This window comes from Triticum urartu, chromosome 3 (assembly GCF_003073215.2).
Source record: "Triticum urartu cultivar G1812 chromosome 3, Tu2.1, whole genome shotgun sequence".
NCBI lineage: Eukaryota > Viridiplantae > Streptophyta > Magnoliopsida > Poales > Poaceae > Triticum > Triticum urartu.
The window spans coordinates 179935290-179948224 of record NC_053024.1 but is presented as its reverse complement, the minus strand read 5'-3'; positions in this window follow the sequence as shown (position 1 = coordinate 179948224).

Sequence of the window (12935 nt, the reverse complement as noted above, 5' to 3'; positions counted from 1 at the left end):
TAAGGATAAAGAGACAAAGTTTATAATACGATAAGCATAGTATGACATCATTCATATCACAAAACAACTAAGAACAGACAAACAGGCAATTGTAACATTGTGTGGGCAAGTCCAACACAGAACTAGATTACATGTCAAGATCAAAGGAACAACACTCCTCTCTTTTCAACGTTGTAAGGTGCAATGATACACTAAGACAATTATGTATAAAATTGAAAACAGTAATAGACATTGGCTGCAAACCATGTAGTTCAGGGCACGAGTCAGAGTAAGTAGTAGTTAATAGGCATGAGGATTAAGGACTTACAACAGTGGCTTTGACTGGTGTAGTCATGCCCTTCGTCTTGCTGGTGTGACAGTCCTTGAAGATTTCTACATCATTTGGTTCAGGTACTTTTTGGTCCTTGCAGGCTTTCCTCTGCATTTGGAACAAGTCAATATAGATCTGATAATATGGTACAACGAAAAGAGTGAAACAACAGCTAATTACAAGAGCCTCGCAGTGTGCAATATAGCTATGAGATCCTGTCGTCTGTTGGAATTTCACTTTCGTACGGTTGGCCTTGTTCTTTGAACAGTTCACCTACAAGAAGATAGATTTGTGTGGCACATGCGTAAATAGGACTTCAACATGTGATCTGATCACACACACACACACACATATATATATATAATGTACCTGATACTTCGGATCAGACCAGTGTTTAACGAGGCCTCTCCAGTCTTCATCCGATATATTTTCCACCGGAGATGTTTGAGAAAGTTCACTGTTAGCCTTGCCTTCAAAGTGAGTTTTCCTCAAGTTATACCAATACTATCATAGAGCAAACTTGAAAACATGGGTCCAAGCTTGTCTGGTTGCATCATCTTGGGTATCCAACTTGAACCTCATCTGTTGCAAATTATGGGAGTCTCATTATCAACAACCTAGAAAGTATGGGACAGAGCAAGACGATATTACCAGTTTCCATACATAACCATACTTACAGATAAATGGTCGAGGAAGGTGTTGAACTGGGTTTCGTCTTTGTCATTCCTGTACTGAATCTATGTTGGGAGGATATGTACATGACACCTAACGGCAACCGCTGCCTCTGATACTAACTTGGCTGACTCTGTAGCATCACGTGGCCATTTTAAACCTGCCTCAAAACGGATCTCCATTCTTCCTCCTCTAGATTTAGTTAACCTATCGAGCATTATCCCTGGTGTTTGTTTCCTCTTGCGCCTAGGTGCTAGTCCAACAATGAAAATAGGAAGTGTTAGTGTACATCAAATTGTGAGACTACATATAAAGAAGCATGCAACTGTAACTTGACTCCAGCAACTACCTTCTTCCTGTTGAACCTCACAAAGATCATCTGATCTTGCCAACTCATCTTGTGTCAAGAGTGCTTCGGAAGTAGTGTCAGGTGGCAAGGGAGCTTGGGAACGTGCTACTAGCTAAGTTAACCAACGAGGATCTCCCGGGTTTTTTATTCTCCTAGGCTCTCCTAGGCTCTCCTAGGGGATTACCTCGCCGGTGGCCACTCCGGCCCCGGCGGCCACCTCCTTCTACGCTGGCGGCCACTCTGGCCTCGGCGTCCACCTTGTCACCTTCTCATCCATGTGCATCACTTCTCTGTGGAACTATGGCTCCTTTTTCTCTCAACTTCGAGAGGGGCAAGAAGTTTCAAGCAGCCATGAGGAGTACATTTGGGCACCCCCGTGGTCTTCTCTCCTAGCTTTCAGCAAAAGGAATTCATCTTGGTCGTGTCATTCTGCCGGGCTACATTCAAGTTGGACACGCATACGGTTAGTATTGCTCTTCAGTCAACTTTTGGAGGTTATCCTCAATGTTTTAGGGTATCCTCTGTCAAGGACCGTTCTTTCAAGTTCTCTGTTGCTTCCAAATCAGTGGGTTTTCACATCTACAATGCGGGGAGAGTGGTTGAAAAAGATTTTGAGATGGTCTTTAGTCTTTGGGGTAATGCGGGTCCTAACTTGCGTCATGAAGAATTCCTATATTACAAAGAGTTAGATGCTGAGTGGACCATTGTCGGTCATAAGGGCAAAGCCATTGTTCCTTGCTCCGGTGATCGCCGGAGTGCAGCTCCGGTGAGGGACCATAGGTCGGTATTTCAGCGGTTATCCAGGGCAGTTGATTCGGCGCGTGATTTGAGTCAGCCTTCATTATGGAATTTTACTACAGCAGTTAATGAGCCCATTATTGAGGATCAGGTTAATGAGCCCATCATTGAGGATCAGGCCCGCATTTCGGATTCAGACAATAACACACGTTATTTCGAACGTGCATGCTTTGCATGTGGTGACATGGGTCACCTGGCGCGCTTCTGTCCCAAGCCTAGGCTTACTGGGTTGTGGCCATTTATCCCAGTAGCAACCTTCAGCAGCCCACCAGCCGAGGCCTGGCCCGAGGGGGTAGTTGCTGACTGGTTCAGGAACATTGGGCCGACCCAAGATCCAAGATTGGTTGCCTCTTTTAGGGAGCTGGCCTCGGGGCATTTCCTTAATTTTCAACCAAGAACACAGATAGACTCCTCGCATTCCACTCATACTTCCCTTTCTGTGCAAACTTGTTCAACCCCTCCGCCATTGTTGTCAGACTCCGAGCTCCACTCACCTGCAGAGGCCATTATGGTGAACATTCCCATCGATCCTTAGCTGTTTGTACTGCACGGGTTCTAGATTCAGCAGATTGAGGGAAGAAATGGAGTTACCAGGGTGGTTCTTCCACCTCGGCCGCGTCGCCATGAGGATTGGGCCATCGCCACCATCCACCCTCTTCCCGATGAGGTACACTTCCACAACGTTCGTGAGGTTTTGTAAGATTTTCTGCAAAATGACCCAGATGCTCAAGTTGGTTTCGAGAGATTTAGCCTTGCCCATTTGGGGAGGCATACGTTCAGTTTCGGCACATCCCCGATAGGGACAGGCTGGTTAGAGACAACCCTCTTGCTTTTGGGGATGTTTTCATCACATTTACTAAGCATAATGTGGGTAGAAACCGGAGGAGAGTGCAGTTTAACAGGGTGTGTTGGCTCATGATCATTGGTGTTCCTTTCGACCACTGTAACACTGAAGATATTGCCACTACAATAGCAAAATTTGGAAGAATAATTCACTGGGAAAAGGAAGATGCTCTAAAGGGCAAGATCTTGGTCAAGGCAAGAGTGATAGACTTGATTGAAATTCCAAAGAGCATCCATTGGTCTGAAGGAGAAAACTTTGAAGAAGGATCTCTAACTAGTTCTGTTGAGGTGCTACTGGAGGAAATGCAGGGTGGTGGCCCTGCAGATGAGGACCTGTTCCCTCCACCAGGAGTTGATCCCCACCCCATTCCTCATAATGCTAATGACTTTCCAGGATTTCATAACTTGTGGTTGAACAATGCACCTGCAGATAATGCGGAGTGGGAAGAGTGGGATGAGCAGGGACATTGGGCTTTTCCTCAGCCATCAGCTCAGCCTATGGATATAATTCAGAAGCAACATCAAGCAGAAGTTCGGATAGATGCAAATGAAGTCTTGCCCAACAGCAACATTACCACAATAGTTTCTTTATCTGAAGGTTTGTCCTCACACAACGGCGGACCTAATATTCAGAATCAAGAGGTTAGTTAAGTGGCCCTGGGAAATTTTGAGGCCCCTCTTGGTGATGGTCTTCATAACTTACTACAAGCTTACACATCTGATGCTGAAAATGATGTGGAAGAGGGTGAATTCATTGCACATGTGGATCAACAAGTGCCTGGTCTGAACATTGTCAATGAAATTCAGAATGACACTTGTCTCATTCGGGAGGGTCTGCAAATTTAGGTGGCTGAAGCTGTAGAAGCCTCTGGTGCTGCTGCAGTACAATAGATTTCAGAAGATCCACAACCAGCAGCAGTGTAGAGTATTCTCAAAGAAGTGCCAGCAGATACTGAGGGTCCATTGAGCTCTATTAAGGAAAGTGCTGGTCCTTCTGCAGGTATAGCAAATGTTAATTTGGATATTTCTTATACTTCCCTGATCAGTCCACAAGAATTGTTCCAGTTGGCCTCACATCATGCTTTTTCTGTTATTGACTGTGCACATCTTATATTTGAGAAAGGTATTGAGCTCTGGGGGAAACATTTTGCTCCTTCACCCACACAGATGGCAAGTTCTTTCTCTTTAGAAATTCCAGTAAGTTGGCTTAACTTTATTTTGCACTTGCTTCTGACTCCAGACAAATTTGATTGGACCTTGCACCTTTTGAAATCACCCTTATGGCAAATTTTGATTGAAAACTGCAAAGAAGAAGATACTATGACTTTTTGTATCCCTGATAAGTGCTCTGTCTCTCAGGCGCCAGTATGCAAGTTACAGTCACCTGCTGGTATTAACAAAGAAAATGCTGGATGTAGTCCAGCAGCCCACTCTTCTTCTGGAGCAGGCAGTCCTTTGAAAATGGTTTCTCCAACTAATGTGATACTCTTACCTGCTGGTGAAGCAATCTCCAGGAAAAGGAGGGGAAAGGGACCCCTTGTTGAAACTCAGGTAAGAAGAAGTGGAAGAATTAGAGAGGAAAACAAAGGTTTTAAAAGAAATTCTTGCTCAGGAAAAGCATGTCTCCCTTGCAATGCTGCTTGAGGGAGTCCTGGATTAGGGGGTCTCCGGACAAACAGACTATATGCTTTGGCCGGACTGTTGGACTATGAAGATACAAGATTGAAGACTTCGTTCCGTGTCCGGATGGGACTCTCCTTGGCGTGGAAGGCAAGCTAGGCAATACGGATATGTAGATCTCCTCCCCTATAACTGACCTTGTGTAACCCTAGCCCCCTCCGGTGTCTATATAAACCGGAGGGTTTAGTCCGTAGGACAACATACAATCATACCATAGGCTATCTTCTAGGGTTAGCCTCTATGATCTCCTGGTAGATCAACTCTTGTAATAATCATATCATCAAGAACAATCAAGCAGGAAGTAGGGTATTACCTCCATCAAGAGGGCCCGAACCTGGGTAAACATCTTGTCCCTCGCCTCCTGTTACCATCCGCCTTAGACGCACAGTTCGGGACCCCTACCCGAGATCCGCCGGTTTTGACACCGACATTCGTGCTTTCATTGAGAGTTCCACTATGTCGTCATCGTAAAGGGGGATGGCTCGTCTCATTGTCAAAGACAACATCACTTCTGGGGGAACCCTGGCTGTAGGCCAAACTCTCCGACTAGGTGGCTTCGTCATGACCGCCCGCTCGACTGCTGTGCCAAGGATCACTTCTCGGGTCATCGAAAACAGCCTCCATGTCGGCTAAAAATTCACTGAATAGATGGATCCAATGGAGCTCTCCTCTTTGAACGAGCTCTTGGATCGCATCGCCGCTCTGGGAGTCGCTACGGACTACGAACGGATCGGGCTTAAATCCGACCAAAGGGAGATTAACTCTCCGCCGGTCACCCATCAAATAGCGGTGGTGGAGGAACAATGCGGCGTTTCTCCCTCTATCATGAGGATGAACTATGTCCGGATTCCCGAGCTCTCCGAGCCGGATACTCGCTCATGGGAGGACATCTCCCTAACCCTGAACCTGGAGTCAGGTCGCATACCGAACCCGCGGAGCAACATCCCGGAGTCCAAACTTCCAAGATCAGAAACTCCCCCACCCCGGGATCTCAAATTGGGTCAAGGTCTAGACTTAAATCCACCCACCCACCCAGATACAAATGATCTTTCCCACATTAGACAAGCACCCCAAGAGACAGTACATCACTATTGGGCCAGATTCCTCCTTGTAATGAACAAGGTCAAGGACTGTCGCGAGGAAGACACAATTTTGTTCTTTTGCAACAATTGCATGGACAAGGCGATCCTCAACGCCATAAGTCGCCGTGACATTGCACACTTCGCCAACTTGGCGGCCATAGTACGGAAATACTGTGCGATGGAAAGCGCCTGGAAAACCCAAACACAATTCTGGGATAATCCGGCCCTGACAAAACCCCCAGTCTGAACTAAAAGGGTGCACTCTCATAAGTCACTCGACTCAATTATAAAGAAACAAAAGCCCACTACAGGGCATGGAACCATATTAGAGGGATGGCTTAACGGGCCCTGCAAAATTCATACTACAGCGGATGCCATACCAACACACAGCCTTAGAGCATGTTGGGTACTCCGGCAGGTGGCCAAAAGCGGTGAGGATCTCCTCATCCAAAACACCCCAAAACACCTCCCCATGGATCACAATACAGTACTTATAGTCTTCGAGACCTTTGCCTCAAATAATAGGCGTAAGCGAGTACTCCGCAGCCTTGCCGAAGTCTGCCACGTGGAAGCAACAAATTCATGGAGCGACACGGCTATCACCTTCAATGCTAGTGACGGACCTCAATTCCGAACAACCCGAGCACCAGCTGCTTTGGTCCTCAGTCCAATTGTGGACGGCTTTCGGCTCACTAAAGTGCTCATGGATGGCGGCAGCGGATTAAACCTCATTTATGAGGAGACCCTTCAAAAAATGGGAATAGACAGCAACCGTATAGAGCAAAGCAGCACGACCTTCCGAGGAATTATCCCTAGTCGGGAGGCACGCTGTGCTGGGAAAATCACACTAGATGTGGTATTTGGCACTCCAGAGAACTACAGGTCCGAAGAAATCACATTCCAAGTAGCCCCCTTCAGTAGCGGATACCACGCCCTTCCGGGGCGGGAGGCATTCACGATTTTCCAAGCCATACCCCATTACGGGTACATGAAGCTCAAAATGCCCGGACCCAATGGAATCATCACTCTAGCTAGTGATCCGGACATAGCACTCTGCGACGAGAACAAACCAGCCGCACTGGCCCTCGAGGCACTATCCGAAGCCCTTGCGGCAGAGGAGTTAACTGCGCTGCGCTCTACAGTGGACAGGGACGACGTGATACTAGACAAAAGATCCAAGTCCACCTCCTTTAAACCAGCGGATGAAATAGTCAAATTCCAAGTCCATCCAACGGATCACACAAAAACAACATCCATCGGGGCATAGTTAAACCCCGCTGTAGACGCCGCACTACGGGAGTTCCTGCGCGAGAATTGGGACATATTCGCCTGGCATCCTTCAGACATGCCAGGAATCCCACGCAGATTGGCCGAGCATAGCCTCAACGTTATAAAAGGATTCAAGCCGGTCAAGCAGACTCTTCGGCGTTTCTCTGAACCTAAGAGACAAGCCATTAGAGAGGAGCTAGCCAAGCTACTAGAGGCCGGATTCATTAGAGAAATAAAACATCCGGACTGGCTAGCCAACCTGGTGATGGTACCAAAGAAGGACAAATCCTGGCGCCTATGCGTCGACTTCAAGGACCTTAATAAGGCTTGCCCAAAGGATCCCTTCCCTCTCCCTCGCATCGATCAAATCATTGATGCTACTGCAGGACACGAATCATTGTGCTTCCTCGACGCATACTCCGGTTACCACCAGATTAAGATGGCGGAGTCTAATCAAGCCGTAACGGCATTTATCACTCCATACAGCCCCTTCTGTTTTAACATAATGCCCTTCGGGCTCAAAAACGCCGGCGCAACATATCAGCGCATGATTCAGACATGTCTGGAAAAGCAGATCGGCAAGACAGTGGAGGCATACGTAGACGATGTGGTCATTAAAACCAGACACGTAGACTCCTTAATAGACGACTTGAGGCTCACGTTCGACAATCTCTGAACATACGACATTAAGCTCAATCCGGAAAAATGCGTTTTCGGCGTACCCGCCGGAAAGCTCCTGGGCTTCATCGTCTCCAGTAGAGGAATTGAAGCAAATCCAGCTAAAATCCGAGCCCTGTCGTAGTTGGCTACACCAACCGACCTCAAGCAAATCCAGAAGTTAACTGGATGTGTGGTGGCCCTAAGCCGCTTTATGTCCCGATTAGGAGAAAAGGCACTCCCCCTTTATCGCCTTCTTCGGCGCACCAAACACTTCGAGTCGACGGACGCAGCCACGACCGGATTGGAAGACATAAAAGCCATCCTGGCCACCAACCCAATCTTGGCCGCGCCAAATGTCGGCGAACCAATGCTATTATATATAGCGGCAACGCACCAAGTTGTAAGTGCAGTGCTCATCGTCAAACGAGAGACAGATGGACATAAATTCCCACTTCAAAAGCCAGTATACTATGTATCTACCGTCCTCACTCCATGCAAATCACGGTACCCACATTACCAAAAGATAGCATGCGCGGTACTCATGGCATCCCGGAAATTACGACACTACTTTCAAGAGTGTTCAATCACGGTGGCCTCTGAAGTACCACTCAACGACATAATAAACAACCGTGATGCCACGTGCCGGATTGCCAAATGGGCCATCGAGCTCCTCCCATTCGACATAACATACAAACCACGGCGAGCCGTCAAGTCGCAAGTGCTGGCTGATTTCATCACCGAATGGACAGAAGCCGAACTCCCTAAAGAGTACGGCGCGTACTCCAATTGGATCATGCACTTCGACGGCTCTAAAATGCTGGCAGGTCTGGGGGCTGGCGTCATCTTGACGTCCCCCACCGGAGATACAATTCAATACGTACTCCAAATACTATACATAGACTCCAATAACGCAGCCGAATACGAGGCCCTATTGCACGGTCTCCGGATGGCAGTTTCCATGGGCATTCAACGCCTGGAGGTGCGTGGGGATTCAAACCTCGCAATATCCCAAATAAATGGAGACTTCGATGCCAAGGATCTGAAAATGGCGGCATATCACAACGCCGTTCTCAAAATGTCAGCTCGGCTCGAGGGGCTTGAATTCCACCATGTGGCTCGGGAAAATAATCAGGCGGCGGATATCCTCGCCCGTCTCGGCGCTGAGCGGGACCCTGTCCCACCTAACATCTTCCTGGAAAAACTGTTTAGCCATCCGTGGTATGGGAAGGGGACACCGACAATAATAGCCCGGATCCGGCCACAACACCGGATACCGAACACTCTGACACAATCGGAGGCTCTGCCATTGAAATAACACCTTCAGCCCATGTAATAATGGCCATCATCGGCCCCTGGACAGAGCCATTCCTGGCCTACCTAACCAGGCAGGAACTACCCGAGGACCAAAATGAGGCACGCTGCATAGTGCAGCGATCTAAATCCTACAAGGTCCACGAGGGAGAGCTTTATAAGAAAAGCACTACCGAAGTCCTTCAAAGGTGCATCTCCGAAGAGGAAGGGTGGAAGGTTTTGGCAGAAATCCATGTCGGACTCGGCGGCCACCACGCCGCAGCCCGGGCCCTTGTAAGCAAGGCCTTCCGTACAGGTTTTTATTGGCCGACGGCCCGGGCAGACGCGCAGCATCTGGTCCAACATTGCGTCGGTTGCCAGCTTTTTGCAAACCAAAGCCATATGCCACCTACCGCCCTCCAAACAATCCCCATTACTTGGCCCTTTGCGGTCTGGGGGCTTGACATGGTTGGACCCCTTAAAGGGGGAACCCATAAGAAAAAAATACCTAATGGTCATGGTGGATAAATTCACCAAATGGATAGAAGCCAAACCCGTCAAGACGGCTGAATCCGGACCGGTGATAGACTTCATATCTGGGGTTGTACACCGTTATGGTATCCCCCACAGCATCATCACTGACAATGGCATGAATTTTACAGCCGATGAGGTGAAACTCTGGTGCAGCAATATGGGCATCAAGCTCGACTATGCTTCTGTCTATCACCCGCAAACTAACGGTCAAGTTGAGCGAGCAAATGGTCTTATCATGAGCGGCATTAAACCCGGACTAGTGCGGTCCTTAAAGGAATCAAACACGCACTGGGTAGAGGAGCTCGACTCCGTACTATGGGGGCTGCGGACCACGCCGAATCGCACTAGCGGATACACACCGTTATTTATGGTGTACGGCACAGAGGCAGTTTTGCCTTGCGACATAATTCATGACTCACCTCGAGTGCGCATGTACGAGGAAAAAGAGGCCGGGCTCGATCGGCAGGACAGTTTGGACGCCCTGGAGGAGGAGCGCGACGTGGCAAAGGCCCATTCTGCATTTTATCAGCAACATGCTTGAAGGTATCAAAGCAGAGAAGTACGAGCCAAAACCTACAACATTGGCGAACTAGTTCTACGCCTACCGGAGAAGAAAAAGAACAAGCTCAAGCCCAAATGGGAAGGTCCCTTCATTATTGACCAAGTTCTGACCGGTGGAGCGTACCGTCTGCGGGATGCATCAGATAATCGACTCGAGCCAAACCCATGGAACGCAGCCAGACTACGACGATTCTACGCCTAGCACCGGACTATATGTTCGTCCCCTCACCTCCGTCAATTTTTTGCATATCTGTTCTTTCTCTTTCCTCTCCTTTTATTTCTCATCCGGGCCCTAAAGGGCTAAACTTGTGTCTTGGTTGCACAATCACGCCGCGCTAGCCGCGCTCATTATACCTGTGGGATTCTTATACAGAAGCTTAATATAACTATTTTTCCGGACCTTATGTCCCGCACATGTGTTATTCTTCCGCATGTACCCTTTTTTCTCCATTATATGCATCGATATGACTTAAGTTTTGGCCAAGCTGGGTTGCCTGACTCTTGTATTTATGCCCTACGTTCCCGTTAATTCGGCTAGGGCATAAGGGGAGCACCTCTGTGATTGTTACTGCCGGGTCAGCCGGATGTGTACCTCAGACTGGGTGAAGCCGAAAGCTAGCGTTCTTAAGGGAATATTCGGTCGGCGAACAAAAGATGACTTTTATTTAATTTGAAAAAATGCCTCCAGATGTTTATATCATGCGTTCCTTTTCGCAGTTCGGACATGCACATTAGGGCGTGCGTACCCAGGGAAAGGAACCCTTAACGGAACTATTCTCCCTGGAAGATGTTTCTTACTACCCATGTAATATAACATAGCTAGTTGGGTACTTGTCTGATCAAGCACTTATGACCCCTATGCCTGGTTTCCATGCATACCCCGGTTTTTACATAATCGAGCAGGTATTCGGATACACTCCGGACTATCGGGTCCAGAGGTCGAAGTGAAAAGGTCCGCCATGACAAATGATTTACAATCCGGCTAGGGACATTACATATGTCACTTGAAGTACACAGTCACTAAGACTGATTAAATTCTTCTTCTATACCATCCAACAGGCTGTTTAGCCTACAATCCTGTTGCGAATACTTTGCGGCTAATTCTACTTGATCATACACTAAACTGACGAGAATCTACTTCCCATCAGGGCCCACAGGTTCGACCTCGGCCATGTGGTTTGGGTCCACTTTGGTGTATCGCGTCTTCACCATAGCCCAGGCTTCCCTCGCACCTTGTCGGCAAGCTGATATCTTCCATAATCGGAAGCACCGCCGCGCTCCCTTGAGCTTCTCTACAAGCTCTCCCATGCCTCCTGGCAGGGTTGCGGACGGCCACTAGGCTTGGGCAATACCCTGCATCACCTGCCGAACTTGCTCATGCAGTTGTTAGAGCTCTGGTAGAAGATCACCCGAAGACCCGGGCATCTCTTCCGCGGGACGACCCATCAGCATACCTGCAGACACAACTCTGTCAGCCGGCTTCTTCGCCGAACTCCTTTAAAAGTTCATTCAAGCACTTACTAAAAATGCCACGCCGAAGCCGCTTATTCTCCTTCACGGAGTTCGCTAGCTGGGCCCGGACATTTTTCAGTTCCTCGCCCAGCTGGGTATTGGCGTCTTGGAGATTGTTTTTCTCATGCCTGACTCGCGTAAGCACGCGCTCACTAGCATTTAGCTGTCGATCAGCACGTGCCCCATTCACCACTACGGCCTCCGGATTCACTCCGGGGTCACCTGCAACATCTATTGTTAGATTTGCATAAATGCTGCATACTACCTGGTACCTGCCTTCTTCGCAAGGGAAACATGCGTTACCAGAGGGACCCTTCTTGGACTCCCTCAACGCGGCAATAGCGACCCCTAGCTGGGCCTTGCACTCTTCCAGCTCTTGAGACAATTGGGAATTCTTCTCTGTAAGAACCTACTCAAATAAATGATCCTTAAACCAGTTGTGTCAACTATTTCAAGTCTCAGGGGCTACTAATACATATAATCGTCAGATTTACTTACCCGTATATCCCTTACATACTGGTTCGTGGCTCTGGCTAGACCATTTTGAGCAGCACGGATGTACGCGTCTCCAGAATTGAAGGCATCAAATGCCTCTAGTGAGAAATTAGCGTCACGGAGTACGGCCCGGCGACGCCTGTGATTCATGGAGCTCTCCACTTCGAAATTTGTAGCGGATAGTCTATCTGTATCCTCTGTAGGAGGAACATCCGGTGTCTGCCTCGCGTTAGCTTCCGCCTCTATGTCCGGCCCTGGAGCCCGACTAGTCGAGGCGTGATCGGCAGCCTCTTCGGATATAGTCCGGCGGGCGTTTTTCTAGGAAACACGGATGTCATTATATTTTAAGCAAGATGACAACCACGGAATGAGGTTTTGTGTTTTACCTCAGTGCTGGCGTCTCCGTCCTGACCGCCTTCCATTTTTGCCTACCCGGCTTCGGCGCCTCTTGTTGGCGAGTTGCTGCAGGTTCGGCACGACGTCCCGAAGGCCTTCCCTGTAAGACACCATACGTGTATGGTAGGTGAAGTGCATAAAAGGGAATCCTTTTTTGGGAGTTGGGACTTTGGTTTTTTTTACGTGCGACGCAGGAAGTAATCCCGGATAGTCGGCCGTTATGGCCACCATGGCGTCGTCACAGCTCAATTGATAGAATTGCCTGTCTATCAGCTCCAAGAATATGTTCGGATCCTCTTCAAGTCCGGGATCGAGGGCCCGACTAGGGTCCTCTGGTTGTGGAGCTGGGCTGTTGACCTCCCTTATCGCTTTTCGCAGTTCCTGCCGTGAAATGGCAAGGTGAGTACCGCAGGAAGGTTGAGAGTAAAAAGGGTACAACTCACCCAGCTTGGAGGGTTGTACATGGAGAATTCGTCCCTTGGTT